We start from the raw sequence: 17,659 nt of genomic DNA on the forward strand, positions 1-17,659 counted from the left end.
AGGTATATATTATATGATATTTGTTATATGATATATATATATGATATATGATAACAAATGAGAAAAAAAAGTAGATGTGAGGCATCCTATTTTTTACACAACTAGGACCTACTAGAAGTACCCACTACAGAAGTACTTGGCATCCATAATCGTAAGTGCTCCCCACCTCTGGAATTCAGCCCCTCCAGTAGTACAAGAACGTGGGTGGGAACTATCCTTTCAAAAATTAAGCAAATAACCTTTTATGTTAGTGTTCTAAGCTCCTTTGTGCTGTGTGATATCATGCTTGGTGGGGGTGGTAGTATCTTTTCCTGTAATTATTAGTAGTAAACTTTTATGTTGCGCATTGTGCCCGAGAGTCCAAATCCTGATTGAGATCCCCCTGTGCTTAGCACTGTACAAACACAGCTGAGAGACAGTCACTAGTATTCATTTTGATGGAAGATTTGTTGCTAAATCTTCTACGCTGCTTTTGGAAAGCTTATCTCAAATCCCCACAGGGATGGAATCTGGGGCTTTCAGCAACAAAAGCACAGGCCTTTATCACTTGAGTTAAAAGGATAACTCTGTTACCTAGTAGCAATAGCATTCTCTCACCCTCCTTGGCCTAGTCCATATCGAAGATATGACACACTTAGCCAGTGAGTTGCACTCATCAAGTTAGCAAGTTCCCTAATATTCAAAGATGCCAAAGTGATCAGACACAGCAAAAACATATTCAAGATTCACAAATCCCATTGTGCCATGAATCTTCATTATTCTTTTCAATTTAGAGTCGCTTATATCACTGATATTCTATTCTGTACCTTTGCTACCGTGCTGTCACTTTGTAGCTGGTAATGGTACCAAATTTTCTTTATATTTAACTAGAATTACAAAATTGCACATAATCCTAGTAATAGAAACCTTAAGTGACAAGAGTGTGCAAAAGCTCTGTTGAAATGCTCAAGTTGCAGGGGACATGTAGGCTTGCCCTTTATAGTACGGCTAACAGAGCTCTTCTCTTCCATTCCAGCCACAGTGGTTTGCAGGTGGCTAGGCAAGAGAAGGCTGCTTGGCACATTTACTTGGGAAGTTAAATTCGAGATGAAGCTTAAAAACTCCAAATTCAGCTTCTTAACTAAAAGTCCAAAGAGGCCAAACCATCTTGATAGACCATGAGAGAACATATAATTCTTGGAACAGCTAGTGGAGCTGAGAAAAAAAAAAAGAGAGAGAAAGAAATAGAGAAGGAAGTCAGAGGAAAGACAGGCCATTTTTTCCTGTGTTGATTTAACCCCAAGAAAACCCATTGACTTCCAGGGGATTGGACAGGGATTGCAAGGGGATTGCTCAGGGAAAAATCAGCATCCAACCGTTTTCTTCTAGGAACAAGAAGAAAGCAATATGAAAATGGTATTAAAGATTACATTATAAAATTAATGACAATTATAACAAACAGAAGGCCAAAGGCCTTCATTACCTTTTTCTATTTCTACCGCAAGCAAAAATATTTCTATTACTTCCCCCTTCATGCCCCCCATCACCATATATCCTCTTACCATTCCTATTTTCTATAGGGGCAAAATAGAATTTTTTTTAAGAGAGTTAGAATTTAAATACTGAGGGACATATTTTTAAAAGCCTGTGAATATCCTGGGGCACCTTTTAAGTAATCCATTAATACTCAGGCATTTGAGCAATCCTAGAGTTGTGAAGTGGAAAAAATGCCCATGAGTGTTTCAGTGCTTTCCTCAAACAGAAATTCCTGAAATATTAGGAAAATGAATATAGAAAATTACAGACTGTAAGGTCTGACTTTTATTTTTAAACTATACAGACCCAGTTCTACCCTCCGTTATACTGGTGCAGCACTACTTACTTCCGTGGTTGCACCAGTGGAAATAAGAGCAGAGCTTGGTCTTTGATATCAGTCTCTGTTTATTTTTGTTGTTGACAGAGATGCTTTTTCTGCTGGAGCAAACTTGAAAGAAAAAAAGCAGCAATTTATAGACACAAAACATTCTCTTGGTGTTGTATCTAGTATTCTCACATGCATCAGTTGTCTGCGAGTACTATAATATCTTACATTTATCTATGGCCCTTCAGCCCTTGAAGTCACTTTAGTGCTTTAGAAAGTTCACAAACATATACATCAGAAGCAACAGCTTTGTCAGAAATGGCCACACTGACAACTTTCCACAAAAGTGGGACATTTGGTTTGTTCATATTCTTTTTATGTATCATGTGTGGACATTTATGTCCCCCCCACTCTAACAGTATTAATACAGTCCAATGATGATAGATAAATAGATAGATAGCTTGTTTGAGTTTATCAGCAATAAAACAGAAGTCAGAACACAGTCCACACTTTCAAAGTGGCAGAAAGCTACTGTGTAAGAATAGTTAGCTCGACTGTTTCTCTTTCATTGCTTCATAACTCTGCAAATTTTCCTCATCCCCAACATATTAAGTCATTAATGCTATCAATCAATGTCCCCCTCTTCCTTACCTCCCCCCCCCACTATACAAAAGGAACCAATTACCAGGTCTTGTGGCTCAAAATGATACTTATTCAAATATATTTTCAGTTAACTTTTCCTTTGAGATACTATCTACTAGATATTAGGTTAGCCAATTTAGTATCAATTGCCTAAATTCTTCAGCTAGACACCCACCAATTCAATGTGGTTAAGAGAGTATGCAATGATTGTTAACCTTTTCCAATAGATGGCTGTTTTCCATCACAAATATCTTTATCATAATAAATGAAAGCCTTGTTTAGTTAGGGTTTTAGCCACCTGTGTAGCTATTTTGAGGTAACTGTTGATATGCCACACAAGTACCAGTAAAGCTTCTTAAGCTGAAAATGGTTAGTTTACCTGTAAACCACACAGTTCTACCTATCCTTCCCCACATATGATCATGCCACTACTCCTAAGATATCCCAGTGCTTGATAACATCAGTTTATTGATGAAACGCATCTGGCTGAAGCTAAACCCAGGCAAGACAGAAGTGATGCTGGTAGTCAGAAGGAAGCATGCTGAAGAGTTTGAAGTCTCCTTTGAGTGAAGGTGTTCACCCACAATTGATCAATTCAGTCTGTAGTTTAGGAGTGATGATGGATTCTTTGCTGAGGCTAAGATCTCATGCAACAGCCAGTAACACTTTGTATTATAGCCTGTTGGTTAGGTGACTGGCCCATCCTGGCATATGATGACCTGGCTTGGTTACATACACCTTTGTCACCTCCCACCTGGACTATAGCAATACAGCATGCCTCGGTATGAAGCCACACACCTTAGGAAATTCCTCCTAGTACAGAATGCTGCATCACATCTCCTCAGTGAAATGGACTACTGCAAGCATATCAGACCTGTCCTCCACTCACTATGCTGGCTTCCCACGGAATAGAAAGTCAAGTTCAAGGTCTTGGGCCTTATGATCAGGGCATTCAATAATCTAGACCCAGGTATCCAAACAAATCACCTACTACTTCCAGATGAAGAGAGTGGTAGACAGCACCACTCTGCAACGGCACTCTCTACCCTAAGGGTAAAGGTCATCTGTTCAGGAGACAGCGCTTTCTCGGGGGCTGGTCTGGGACAGTGGAATGAATTCCTGCAGGAACTAAATGACCTTCCAAACATCAACATCTTCCAGTCCAGGTGAAAGGAGTATTTCCACCTGCCTTCTCTAAGGGGCTGTCTATATTAAGAGGTAGTGCATGGCAAGCTGGGATACAAATTGACAGCACTATAGCTGTGACTTGCCATGCACTAAACATTCCACAGATATTTCAAACCTCAGAAGGTCAAAGCACACTACATCAGGGTTCACATGGCTAAGTAGTGTGTGGCAGGCTAAAGTACTGTAGATTTACACTCCAGCTTGCTGCACACTAACCCTTCATATAGACATGCCATAATATAAACACACAGCAGCATGCACATGAAAAGGCAATTTAAAAAACCCAACCAAAACAAACACACTTCACTCTCCACAGAAATAGCAAACTGAAAAATTGCCCAGAATACCTTTTCCAAGCATTCACTAAACTTTTTGCTTCATGCTTCCTTAATAGGGGAATCTAAATGTCAAGATCTTTGGTAATCATACATAATTCTTATTCCAATAAATGTATAAAACAATAGCAAAGAGTTGTGTGTAAGAAAACAAACCAGAGCATGGAGTTTCCAGTGCGGTTTCCCCCTCCCTAAATTTTTCCATAGGAGGAATGACTGGACATTTAAACAGTTTTAAAACAATGTTTTATGGCATTTTAAAGTATTTTAAAGGACCCAGGAGATGAGGGTTCCTGGCTGCCTGGAGGAACTTAAGAGATGAAATAAAATGGAGAACAAAGTAAAAATAAAACTTTCAAAGTAATTTATTTTTGGCCTCACTCTAGGCTTGGACTGCTTTCCTGACCGAGCTGAATATTAGGTGTTAGAGAACATAATTCACTACAGCAGAGATTGCACAGCACTATCTGTATTCTTTGTGCACTGGGCAGGAGCTTTGCATTTCATACATTATTCACAACTAGCTGCAATCATTCAGCAAGGTCAGTAAAGGAAAAAAGAACATATCTAGGGAATAAGGCAATACTACATTTTGGGCTGCCCCATTTTGCATGAGTGTCAGAGGCCTCTTCTGTTGTTTCAAAATGGGTACCCACTCATGGGCTATAAGTGACATATGTCTGTAGATAGTGGACATGATTGATGAGGATTTACTATTTACTTTTCTTGCTAGCATCAGGGAGTTAATACAGAAATGAACACTGCCTGAAAAAAATCTAGGTCTAAATACAGATCTACTTACTAGGGCTGTCAATCGCAGTTAACTTAAAGGATTAATGTGTTGAGTTAAAAAATTAATCTTGGTTAATCACATTTTAATCGCTCTGTTAAACAATAATAGAATATCAATTTATTATAAATAATATTTTGGATGTTTTTCTAATATATTGCTATATATTTTAATGTAGTCAAATATATTGATTTCAATTGTGATAGAAAATACAAAGTGTATGGTACTCACTTTATATGATTATTTTTATTACAAATATTTGCACTAAAAAAGATAACCAAAAGAAATGGTATTTTTCAGTTCACCTCATACAAGTACTGTAGTGCAATCTCTTTATCATGAAACTGCAACTTACAAATGTAGAAGCATGAAGGGGCATACAAATGTTTAGCTTCTTAGCATCTGGCATGTAAATACCTTGCAATACCAGCTACAACAATGCCATGCAAATGCCTGTTCTCACTTTCAGGTGAAATTGTAAACAAGAAGCGGGCACCATTATCTCCCATAAATGTAAACAGACTTGTCTGTCTTAGCGATTGGCTGAACAAGCAGTAGGACTGAGTGGACTTGTAGGTTCTAAAATTTTACATGGGGTTTTTTTGAATGCAGGTTTTTGGGGGGTTTTTTTTGTTTGTTTTGTTTTTTTTACATAATTCTACATTTGTAAGTTCAACGTTCATAATAAAGAGCTTTCTCTACAGTATTTGTATGAGGTGAATTGAAATGCTATTTCTTTTGTTTCTTTTTTTTACAGTGCAAATATTTGTAATAAAAAATAAATATAGTGAGCACTGTTCACTTTGTATTGTGTTGTAATTGAAATCAATATTTTTGAAAATGATAGAAATCATCCAAAAATATTTAAATAAATGATATTCTATTATCGTTTAACAGTGAGATTAATCACACCATTAATTGCGATAAATTTTTTTTAATCGTGCCACTAATTGCGATTAATTTTTTTAATCGCTCGACAGTCCTACTACTTACATCACAGGCTATAACTTTAGGCCATATTGGGATGTTTATTTAATAGCTCAATTAATCTTTATTTGATTCTCTTTCTGCCCACCTATTCTTTCGCATGTGTTCATCTAAAACTCAAGCACTACTTTCTCATTCTCCTCTTTCTATTAAATTAGGATTTAAGGATACTCTTATCTGAGTTCATTATAACCTTTCATGTTTCTATAGTTCTGAGTTTAGGGAAGCTTGTCCCCACCTCAGACTTCTTCCTAAACCCCCTTTCTACATGACCACATATGCAGACATGTGTGAAATGGCTTACCATTGAAAACCTAAACAGCATTTAGCTCTTGATAGACTGTCTTGGATACTGAAGCCCTCTTCCCACAGAGAAGATGCACTGCTGTTGGCCATTGTGTAAGTTTAAATTCACCTGCCACCATGTTTTAGTCCTGACTTGGAAGGGAAATCTTTAGGGTGAGAAGATGTCTCCATCTCAATAGTACATTCAGACTTTGCCCTCTGCCAAGAGAACTGTTCTGGGTCAGACATAACTGCTACCTGACATCCAGAATAAATATGAAGAACCCATTGTAATCGGGTGACAAACAGCTAAGCAATCTCCACCCCAAACACAGGCTCACATCTCTGGCTAAGACAAAAGCACATCTAAATCCACTCAGGAATTTGGGAAGGAATGAGGCGGGGCCCTGTTTGAGTAAGGCTTGTGTGAGTGGGTGAGGGAATCAGGAGAGACACACAGAAGCAGGGGAAAAGCCAAAAAGACTGTAACAGAAGTGTGGTAAGATGGCCCTGGGAGAAAGCTTTTGGGCTCTGAGTGCTAGCTGGAAAGGCAGTTTTGGAACAGGAAGCAAATTACCTCTCTTCTAATATTTGATTTCTACTCAGTTAGGAAAACAGGACTGTATGAATTATCTTGGTAAATAAACAAGATTGCATCAAAGACAATACTTCCCTCATCAATTTCTCTTCTAACTGGAATAATCCACAACACCCCAAATTTGGCTAAACTGCCCTGGTCAAAAAAAGGTAACAGGAACTATTACTGTCATTTTCTCTAGAACCTCACTGTGATGTGAAGTCACGTGAAGAATGTTATAGTATATAATTGGTCACTTATAACATGGATGGAGCAAGAATTGAACCCATGTCCATAACCCCCTAATTAACATGTTTTGTCAAAATAACTGTCATTTGTATATCTGTAAGAAATTATTGAACATTGAAAAGGATGGAACAATTTTATGAGTTAACTAAAGCCAATAAAATGCTAAATAATTGTTGTGATATCCACCCCTTCAGTCTGCTTCACCCTTCAAACTAGGACTGAGCTAGGACTTAAGCAGTGAATAGGCTTTGTGCTCAGTCACAGCACAAGGGTGAATTTTTACCCAAGGGTAGCTGGTCTAACCATATTAGCCATGGTTTCAATTGGCAGAATAAACCAGAGGATGAGTTTGTTAAAGGGCTAACATGACAATAGAAGAAAAATAAAGCAGATCATCAGCGCAAGCTGTGTCAAACTTCCACCCCTCTTCCTCCCCTCCTTGTCCCAGGGTGAACTTCTGATAACTATAGTTTTACAGAACATTTTACTGAATGAATTCCTCCAAGATTGCTTCATATAGCATATTAATGTTTCACAATTTGTAAGAATTGTACAAAAGAACAGACATTTTAGACTTTGGGGAATTATTAAATAGTTTTCTTGCATGATCTAACGTTGCCTGGTGAGCGGGACAGGCCCGACACGAACCTTCTGGGTATGTGCTCAGCTCACTAGCCCGCTCACAAGATCACACTGCACTGTTTCCACTGCTATTGTTACCTGCACTAGCTGGATTCAAGATAGCTCAGACAGGCTAACCCATGCACAGCTTTTGCTAACTAGACTTGCCCTCAATTTAATTCTCCATTGATTTTAGTACTTATTTTTATTTCTATTAGAGAAGACAGTTCCCATAATAACTTCTATAATACAGTGCAGATCTTTAAAAACATATTTTCCTCAAATTTAATTTACCATTCTATATAAACTTTTGTATTTACTTTATATAGTCTTTACAGGACAAATGCTGAAGGCAATCAATAAGCAAAGTCTCCCACAGGGCCACATCCAGCTTTCAGATTTAAATCAAGTTTAAACCAAGAATAACTTTATTGCCTATGATGACCCAACACTAGACTTACAGTGGTGTAAATGAGAGCAGAATTTGACCCACTGTGTTCAGTGGAAGTTTTGCCTATAAAAGCAATGTAGATGGAGACCTATAAACCTTACCTTTGCTTAATGAAGCCTTTCTTCTCTATTTTATATGCTGTACAATCTTTATCCACTAGTAGTCATTTTAAAAGGTCTGGTAGATATTCTGGTTAATTAATGTTTCCACTTTCATTTCTAGAGAGGAATTAAAAATTTTTTTTGCAAACAGCTGATCAGTATGTATATTAAATGATTGTGTGAAGGAAAACTTGATACTGTATATCATGTACACCACAATACTTATTCTTCCTACTTTTTTCATCTCTTCTCAGAGCATGAAATTTGCCCCTGTGCAGACAGCCCATGCATTGCCTATGCGTTATTTATGTCACATTCACAATTAGACCACCACTGTAAAACATAACTACAAAGGAAAAAAAATCCAGCCAGATCCAAAAAACTAACAATTAAAATGAGTTTCTTCAGATTTTAAAAAACAGAGAAACAATTGTTCTCATATTTTTAATTAGCACAGGATTTAGTCAGCAAAGGCCTGGTGACATCAATGCAACCCTTTGAAAATATATTCTCAAAGCTTTGCATTGATAGCAACTCATTAAAATACAGGGGTTATTTTTTCTCTCCTTTTTTTGATGGTTGCTTGTTATTATAAAAGACTCAGATAGTCTTTGCTATTGGTGCAGCTAATGATATTGGTAGGGAACTGACCAGACAGTGAATGGGCTATTATTAATAAGGACAGTGGCATTATAGTGGTGTGGTTGCTCCAGGATAGTTAAGGTTGAAACTAACTTACAGTTTAACAGCTGTTTCTCTACATGCTCTAAAGTCCTCATGCTTATTTGGATTGTCTTGAAAATGGGTGTGTACCTTAACTCATTTCAGAACCTGAAATATAGGTGCTTTCAATGCTCTGAAAGGGTACTAGATACTGCTTAATTCTGCCTCAGTGAAGTTTTTAGGTAGTGAATAGGATTATATTTATTTTCCATTTTTAATTATTTCAGCATGTGCAGTGTTTATTATATGGTAGGGAATAACCAAAGAATGGCCCATTCATCCCTGTATTGACCCTAGCACTGGCACAAGGAGAGAGCACTCCTCCCTTATTCACAGACTGCTAGGACTAGTTCAGTCACAGAATTCAGTCAGCCTCTGCTGCAATGGCCTGACTCTGACTGCTCCATCTCTGGGACCTGCTGTAGTGAGAGGATAGCCAGCCAGCTCTCTCAGAGGGGTTCCTATATTGGGAGCATTATCAGGGGTCCCTTCTCAATGCAGAGGCCACAGCACAGTGGTGAATTTCCCTGATAGGATTTGATTCAATTACAGTATTACTCTAGGTTTTTTTGCCAGCCTACCTCCATTGAAATTCATTGAAAACTGGATTTACACTCTACTGAATCAGGGCTGCAATCCTCCAGCAGATAGCCCTGAACCAATATTCAGCAGTACACTAGAAATGTTCATGTGCTAACCTCTGCCTAGCAGCTGTTAAAAGAAGCTGCAAAAAGCCACACAAAGGAAGCCATTTTGAGGACAATAAACTTTATTGGCCCTACAAAACGCAGGAACTGTGTGACATATTCTTGAGTACTATCTACTGACACCTTATCTATTAACCAGCTATTTACATATATACAGACATAGAACACGCTCATAAAACCCAGCTATTAGCTAAATTCATAGCAGTTGAGTGGTAAATCACCTGATTCTAATTGCTTCTATTGATTCCACAAGATTACTGGGCCAAAGGAGAATAAGAGATCAGTAGTAATGAATTATATTTCACCCAAAGAGATTGCTGCTGAAGACTTATAAAGGATAAGTAAGCAAAGAGTCACCAGGTAATATGTCAGGTCAGAGAGGCTGCTCCAAGAGCGATATAGTCGAGTATCTTAACAATCACTATATATGTGATCAAGTAACTGAAGACCACATCATAACGCGCACATACATAGAATGGAAACAAATTAAGGTTGCAAAAGCAACCTTAGTTTTGGCATTTTCTAACTTTTGAGTGCTTGACATTGCAAACTTAGTAATGTTTTTCATGTATTGTGTGTGTAATATGCTAGGGTTTTTTTAAAAAAAAGCTAAAAAAATAAACAGAAATTCCATCCCATGGCATCCTATTGATACCCACATGAGTCATCAGCAGGTTTGGAACGTTTAGATCCGCCACACTGACCTCTGTCCCTTGAGCTAATGAAGATAGCAAGAATAGGTCCTTTATGTGGCCAAGTTTTAGAAGGAAATGGGACACCGTCACTCAGTTTTACAGATATTTCTGGATAGCAGAGGAATGGTGAGACTCATAAATCTTGGGTTTCATCCTAAACTTCGGAAGTAAGTGTGCTCTTGCAGGTACAGATTCTTTTGCCTATTGACCCCCAAGCATGTTCCTTTCTGCCCCATCCATTCCAAACTGCCGCTGTCCTGTCTCTTCCTCACCATTGGCTCCTCATTCCAGTCCCATTTCCTTCACCTAGCCAGTCCCAGTCTCCACTCTTAAGGCGTCTCATCCCAGCAAATCCCCATTTTGTCCTTTCCAAATTCTCTTTCCCAGTCTCCTTACTCAGCCAGTCCCCACTCCTTGTGGGATCCGTTTCTGACCCTGACACCTCCCAAATTCCCAGTCCTCACTGGCTCCCAGTTGCAGTATTCCTCCCCAGGCTCCTTAGACATTTCATATGTCCTCCCCTCCCTCAATCCTTTTCCCAACCAATCCTGATTCTCCCTCCACACTCTGGCTCCTGGTCAAGTCATTCCCACACACATACACCCCATTTCCTTGCCAATCCCAGTGTCTATTCCCAGAAAGTCCTCATCTCCGACGGCTGGCTCCCATGCTCCTTTCTCAGCCATTCCCAGATTCCACCCCTGGGCTTCTTAGTCCTAGTGTCCTGCTTCACGCCAATTCCCAGCCCCAGCTTTCCTTCTCTCTCCCTCAGCCTTCTTGATCTCCTCAAGATCCAGATCTTGTCCCCTTTGCATTCAACGCAGGCAGTTTCGTCTTCCACATGGCCTGAGCCCAGCAGAGGAAGCACAGGCAGGCTTCCTACTTTCAGTTCCAGGGCTCAGCTCTGGCCCAGGCTGCAAAAGCCAAAGGCTGCAATTTCAAGGACAGTCCTGCTTGGTCCCACACTAGAGCATGATCAATATGGATGAAAGTTTCAAAGAATTAGGGTGTGAAGCTCTAACAAGTCTCTACCAAGCATGTGAACTGTGATTTTTTGCAGCTTTTGAACATGGCCAAATTTGGGCAGATTTATATAGGAAGAACAAAAGGCACATCTCTGACACATAGGCCACCCCCTTGCTAAATTTCATATCCCTCCTCTGAAGTATGGAAGCATTAGAACCTCTCAAATAAAAGGTCACCACAATTTCAACATGGGGGGGGGGAGGGGAGAAGGGAAATCTCTCTCTCATTCTCAGAAATGACAGAACTATTTCAGCTAAAATTTTATGAAAAAAAAAATTCCATCTGAGAAGACATCTGCTGTAGAAAGTTTCAGCTCAAACAGGGGAAGTTTAGCAAAAAGTTATAAGCAGCTAAAAACTGGGTCTTATAATGGGAAGTGTCTGACAACCTTAAGTATAGGGGGTGCTACCAATCCCACTTATAATTAATTACAATTTCGTGCAGTTGTAGAGTGAAAAGGATTATATTGTACTTGTGTCAATGCTTTGTGTGAGGTGATAAAATTTTTTACAACTCTATCTTTCTGTGTTGGAACATTAATTACTTGAGAACAACAACAAAGATTTTAATGAAGGTTTACTATACTATTGTATGTTAAAGAAACAGATATTGGGATAGATTTTCAAAGCTGTGTATGGCAAGCCACATACAGTATTGCAAAAAGTAGTTATCCATGTATTTTCCTGTAAGAGAAATGTTAACTTTCTTCATGAAACAAAAGTTCCTGGGAGTCTACTTTTGCCTCCTGAAAAGGGCTTGTCTTCACTTACCTCGGAGATTCAACGGCAGTCGACTGGAGTTACACAAGCTATGCAAAAAACTTGCATAACTCCCATCGACTTCTCTGCTTCTGCTCTGCGCGCTGTCTTCACCGCACTGCGCCGACGGGAACCGCGTTCCCGTCGATGTGGTGCTACACCACTTGAGAAGGTGGTCTTAATACGTCAATTTCTGGATCGACTGAGCAGGTCTTCACTGACTTCAGTGAAGACATAGCCTTAGAAGAGTTACTTACAAAAGAGAAACAGGGAGAGAAAAAATGACTGAACAAATTGTTTTATTGGTTATTGTCCTGCAATAACTTTGAAACAGAAAACATGGAGTTTTTAGCATTAACAATAAAAATCACTCTTTTATTGCCTCTCTTTTCTACCTGTTCTTTTTACCTTAGTTTATGCACTGTATGAGGACACTGAAATATGCAGCTAGAATAATATTCCTAGTATAATAAATCAAAGTACCAGCTTATGCACTTCCAATGCATAGGGCGCCTTTCACATCAGTTTCTACAACTGCTTTCCACAAAAGCTTTGTGGATGTGTTTTAGAATTTTTTTAAAACATACTCAAGGCCACTGGAGTCCTTACAATTGAACAGAATTTTTCCTATGAATATGCATAGTAATACAAGATGACAAGTGTTTTATTCTACATAATTTAGTAACTAATGTCAAAACAACAGTAAGTTGTCACAAGATAATGGTCTCCAGCAGATATACTAATGCAAAGGCAGAGCAGAGAGGTTTATCTTCAAAGCAGGGGACACTGATCCTGTGACAACATTCTAGTCTTATTTTATTTCTGTGATATAAAATGACTGATGTAGACCTTATCATTGCCTTATCGAACAGATGTTGGAACAGTACAGTGACAGTTGCTCACGGTGCCATTTTGTGCTCTGAATGGTTTACAGAAGAGACAGATCTAGTGTGTGATTCAATCTTTTGTATGCCATCTTATCCAAAAATAGTTAGTTGCTAGAAGCCCCTCGTGCTTTTTTAAAATGCACTTGCTCTGTCTGGTTGAAGTTTTATTACTTTAACTCTTTTCACCAAATATGGATCAGCTCTCCATCAGTTTAAGTTGCTTGGAAAATTTTTGGTATACTAAGGTAACATTATTCTATCAATAGTCCCAGGATATTTTATTGTCTAAGAGATGGGTGAGAAAATTTAAATGACATGGTATTCAAAATGCTAGTGTTTGCAGGAGCCAGCTCTACACTAGTCCTCTCACCTCTGCTGTTAGCAATGATTTTTTTTTTTTCGGTCCAAAAAAAAACCAAAAACAAAAACAAAACCACACCCTCCCGTAGATAAGGCCCACAAGTGATAGCGCAGAGGCCACTGTAGCTGCTCCAGATTTTTGCTTTTTCAGGACCCATTCCACCTAATAATTAAGAAAATTCCAAAATGGGTAAGTATGATTCACGACCTATTACATCAAACTTGATTCACCAACTTGTCAGGATGGCAAGACATCCCTTGCACCAGTGGGACACCTAACCTATGGACAATGGCTTGAAAGATCCTTGGGAGCCATGTGCAGCCTGGTGGAGCAGGATAAAAAGTGGGAGCGAATTAGGGAGCACGGGGCCACATGTAATACGGCTGTCTGGAAAAAGATGGTGGGAGAGAAAGTAGACAAGTGAGCCTGGGCTATGGCTGTAGCATGGTCAAGTGTCCGAGAAGAAGGAAGAGGGCGTATGAATGCCATATTGACACAAACAGATACTGACGTGAAAGGTGTGGGGAGTGGTTGTGCTCAAAGGGGTTTGTTTTCACTGATTTTTTTTAAGCCATCTAAGAAGTCTGTGCCATTGGCTTCCAAGTCCCGTAGTACCACCCAGATGAAGGGGCTTTTCTGCAGGCCCTGCCCTGGCATTTTGGCACTGGTTTCCAGGGCTATTGCTAACTACTATCATCATGGCACACAATATCAATTTCCAGACACTAATGCCCTGTTCTCCAAAATGTCTGTTAAACTTTTCAGAACATTTCTCATTACAATAATAAAATTAGCTTTTCCTCTTCTGGGATCCCAGCTTCAGTCCAACTTGTACTCTAAACAAGCTCATCACTTACATGAAATAAAATGCCTCATAAAACGTAACACAATCCCACATAGTTTACTATAACTGGCCCTTCTTGCTTCATAGCAATTAAAGAAGCTCATTTACAAGAAGCATTTTAAAATGCATCGCTGATTGCAGTAACACAACATACATACAGACAGATGTATCATACAGCGAGATCACAAGAGACTAGCAAACATTCTTGTTAAACACATCACATTATGGTGTGTCACATTTAGCATCGTCTTATTTGTTCCCCAAAAGCCATTTGTTATTTAAAGGTTTTTAATACCTGAGGCGTTCAGCTGACAACTTTTTCTGTCAAGAAAAAGCCATTTTGTTGAAACTGAAGGGTTTCATAGAAGTGAATTGGTTTTGATGAAAATTTTATTAGAAAGGTTTCCCAGATCAAAGGTGGCATTTCTGGTCAAAACCAGAAAGACTGAGAAAGACTTACACTCCAACATTTGGTATTAGGGCACCTGCCCCGACTGTGGGGGACACAGGTTCAAGTCTTTGCTCTGAATCAGATCTCCCACGTCTCAGCTGAGTGCCAAAACCACCATGCCTCTGTTTTAGTGTAGAATTTTTTAAAACTTAAATTGTAAAAATAGATTCAAGTTTTCTCTCTCTCTCTCTCACATACACACACACACACACACACAGTTGTTCTCAGTGGAGATCAGATGGATCTGGGAACACACCTAAGCAGACAAGTACACTGGAGAATCATAAACAGATTGATTATTGAGAAATATGTTCCTTTTGACCGCTTTGCATTTGTGATGGAAGGAATGGGCTTCATGCCAAGAAACAACTGGACTGTTAAGGAAAGAGGCCACGTGACATGGTATTGTGAGGATTAATTGCAAGTAAAAGTACTCTGTTAGAGGTGGCACAACAATGAATTGGACAAATCCTGAAAGTTTGTTAGGCAAAGGTTTAATTCTTTAAAGACTTCCTCACTCTCCTGCCAAGATTATGTGTGATCATGCTAACTGGACAAGCTAAAAGTGCTAAACATCTGAAGTGAAGCAGGTAAAAATGTAACAAATGATTGAAAACTAATTGCTGTAACTGGCGATTGGCTGCCAGGCATTCTGAGCCACATAAAAAGGAGAGGTTAGGAATCAGGAAGGGGAAGATTTATTTTTTAGGTTTAGAGAGTTTGTAGGAGCAAGAAGCTTGCTCATGTACCAGAAAAATCTATGAAAGTACTTTGATGCATGTCATTTGTGTGTCTCATGAGCTGTACCCATAGCAATAGGTAGAAACAGTAAAGCCACTTTTACTCAGTCAGGACATGTTTTAGGGGACAGGGATGGGGGGAGAACCTTAAGAGATTTTCTTAAAATAAATAAACTTGCCTGTCTAGTGTCCTGCTCTGTGAAACCACTGCTGTAGTCTTCATCCTATTTATCTGGCTTTAGCAAGCCTGATCCAATATGCTATATAATGAACAACAGAATCACTCTGCAAACTTCAAGTGAAGGCTACATGAGTTGTACAGAATAGTACACGATGTACTACACGATACACTCAGAGTAACAGGATAAATACAAAATATACACATGTGGTAACAAGGAGGATGATTTTCCAGGTCTCTACATCATCTTAGCTCTTTTATCCTCCAGCAGGTACAGTTTCAAACAGGGATTTATTTTTCAGTACAAAGTAAGCATTAAACTGATGTGAACAGGGATGTTTGGGCAAACTAGTATTTTAAAAGACAGTGCTGAAAACTGCAGTGTGGGATATTCTAGCTAAAGGATAAAGCAGTGGTCAGTTAGTCAGAAAAAAGGAAACTAAACAACTGAATAAATTAAAATATGTATACATTTAAAAAGCTTTTCAAAATAACTCTGAAGAGATTGGCCACAGAAGATACTGGCTTGAGAAGAGAGAAAGCGTATTTGGTGTTGCCGTGAGGAAATTTACATATGGGGGTAAAGATGTTCTAGGCCCCGCTTAGTTTTACTCCATCTCTGCATGGAAGCAAAAAGAAAACAGAATACTCTTCATTTTAAATACATGAACACACATCTTTCCACACCCAATTTGGTAACAAACAAGTTTGGGTTTTGGTAAGAGCAAAATTGCAGCCAGTGTAAAATGACGTTTACCTTCCCACCCCAAAAACCAGCAAACATCCCAGTTTGCATAGACTGCTAGATTAGCAAACTTTATTCACTGACTTCAAGAGAAACTGCAATTCAAATTAAGTCAGATAAAGTCTAAACAGTTATAAGCTCACCAGAGGCCAATAGATTTAAGAAGGGTAATATAAATTGAGCATAAGGTTTGTAATTTATATTAACTATCTAGTAAGAGTGTGACTTGGGAAAGGTAGAAAAGAAATAAGCAGAGGGAAACTATAAAGATATTACAGAGAAAAATCAGGCTGTTAAAACATACTCCTTGTAAGAGAAGATGAAACTTTGTAACTAGGTATGTATTAGGGTGATGTTCAGTTATGACCACTCCTTGTTCAAAGTCTAGATGTGAATATGTAATTCTTTGTATTGCAGTGGTGTTTTTTGGGTTCATGCAGGATTGGGGAGCTATAGTTCTAGGCATGGAACAGATTCCAGTGTTTATTATATTATTATTATTATTCACAGTTGTGTAGATTAGCTGTTATTGTGCAAAGAAATGGAAGGTAGTGGCCGATGTCAAAGGTCAAGCCACATTGGAATCAGGGCTCTGAGTCTGCTCAGAAGAGCTGCAAACTACAGCAGAGAGCAATATGCAGTTTCAGTAGTGTTGATGTATGTAAAGAAAGAATAAAATAAATTTAATTGTTCAGTGTTAGCACTACTTGCTTTAGTGAGAAGGACACAGAAGTTAGGGAAGATGGAGGAAGAAGAGTGTGTGGAGGGAGGAGAACAACAAATCAACAGATGAAGAATATCCAGAGTTCAAATTGCAGTCGCTGATGTTGATGGCATTCAACAGTTCTGAAAGTCTGGGTCTAACCCTTGCCCTGGTACTAATCTAGGCACTCTCTGTCTTTACAGGTGTTGGCTCCATCTCTCAGGAGCACGTTTTCTCTCCTCCCCTTATGGCCCTGGAGTCTTCAAAGAGGTGTCAACTCACGGAGAGGGTGAGGGGAGAGCAAAGATGGGCTAGCATTTGGCTACAACTGCTATTCCCAGCTGTTTATGCAAAAACACACTTTGGAAGATTCAGTACAGTCCCAGTAGAAGAGTCCAGCGAGTTTTCGCTCTGTCAGGGTTTACACTTTTTGATGCAGATGAGTAATTACAAATCTAGAATGCAGATGGTAGAACACATAAAATTAAGCATGAGAATTCCATGGTTGCATCCTCAGAATTAAAGCAAGAAGCTCTTTGCATTTCTCAAAATTCAGTATTTACTCTATTTGGAAAAAGGTTGAGGGGAGTGAAATTTCACACCAGTAACTTTTAAATAAACATGCCTGGCATAGTTATTTGTGGGCCTCTTGTCTGCAAAAGTTTCATTCTTGTTTAAAAAAAGTTCCAGTAACTCTGTTTGAATGGGGAATTTGTATTAAGTTAGCCATATAAGTCCATAGACTATAGAGAGAAAAGGGTTATTATTGCCTCCA

This window comes from Emydura macquarii, unplaced genomic scaffold (genome assembly GCF_026122565.2).
Source record: "Emydura macquarii macquarii isolate MOO-44397 ecotype Brisbane River unplaced genomic scaffold, CSIRO-AGI_Emac_v2 contig_480, whole genome shotgun sequence".
Taxonomy (NCBI): Eukaryota; Metazoa; Chordata; order Testudines; family Chelidae; genus Emydura; species Emydura macquarii.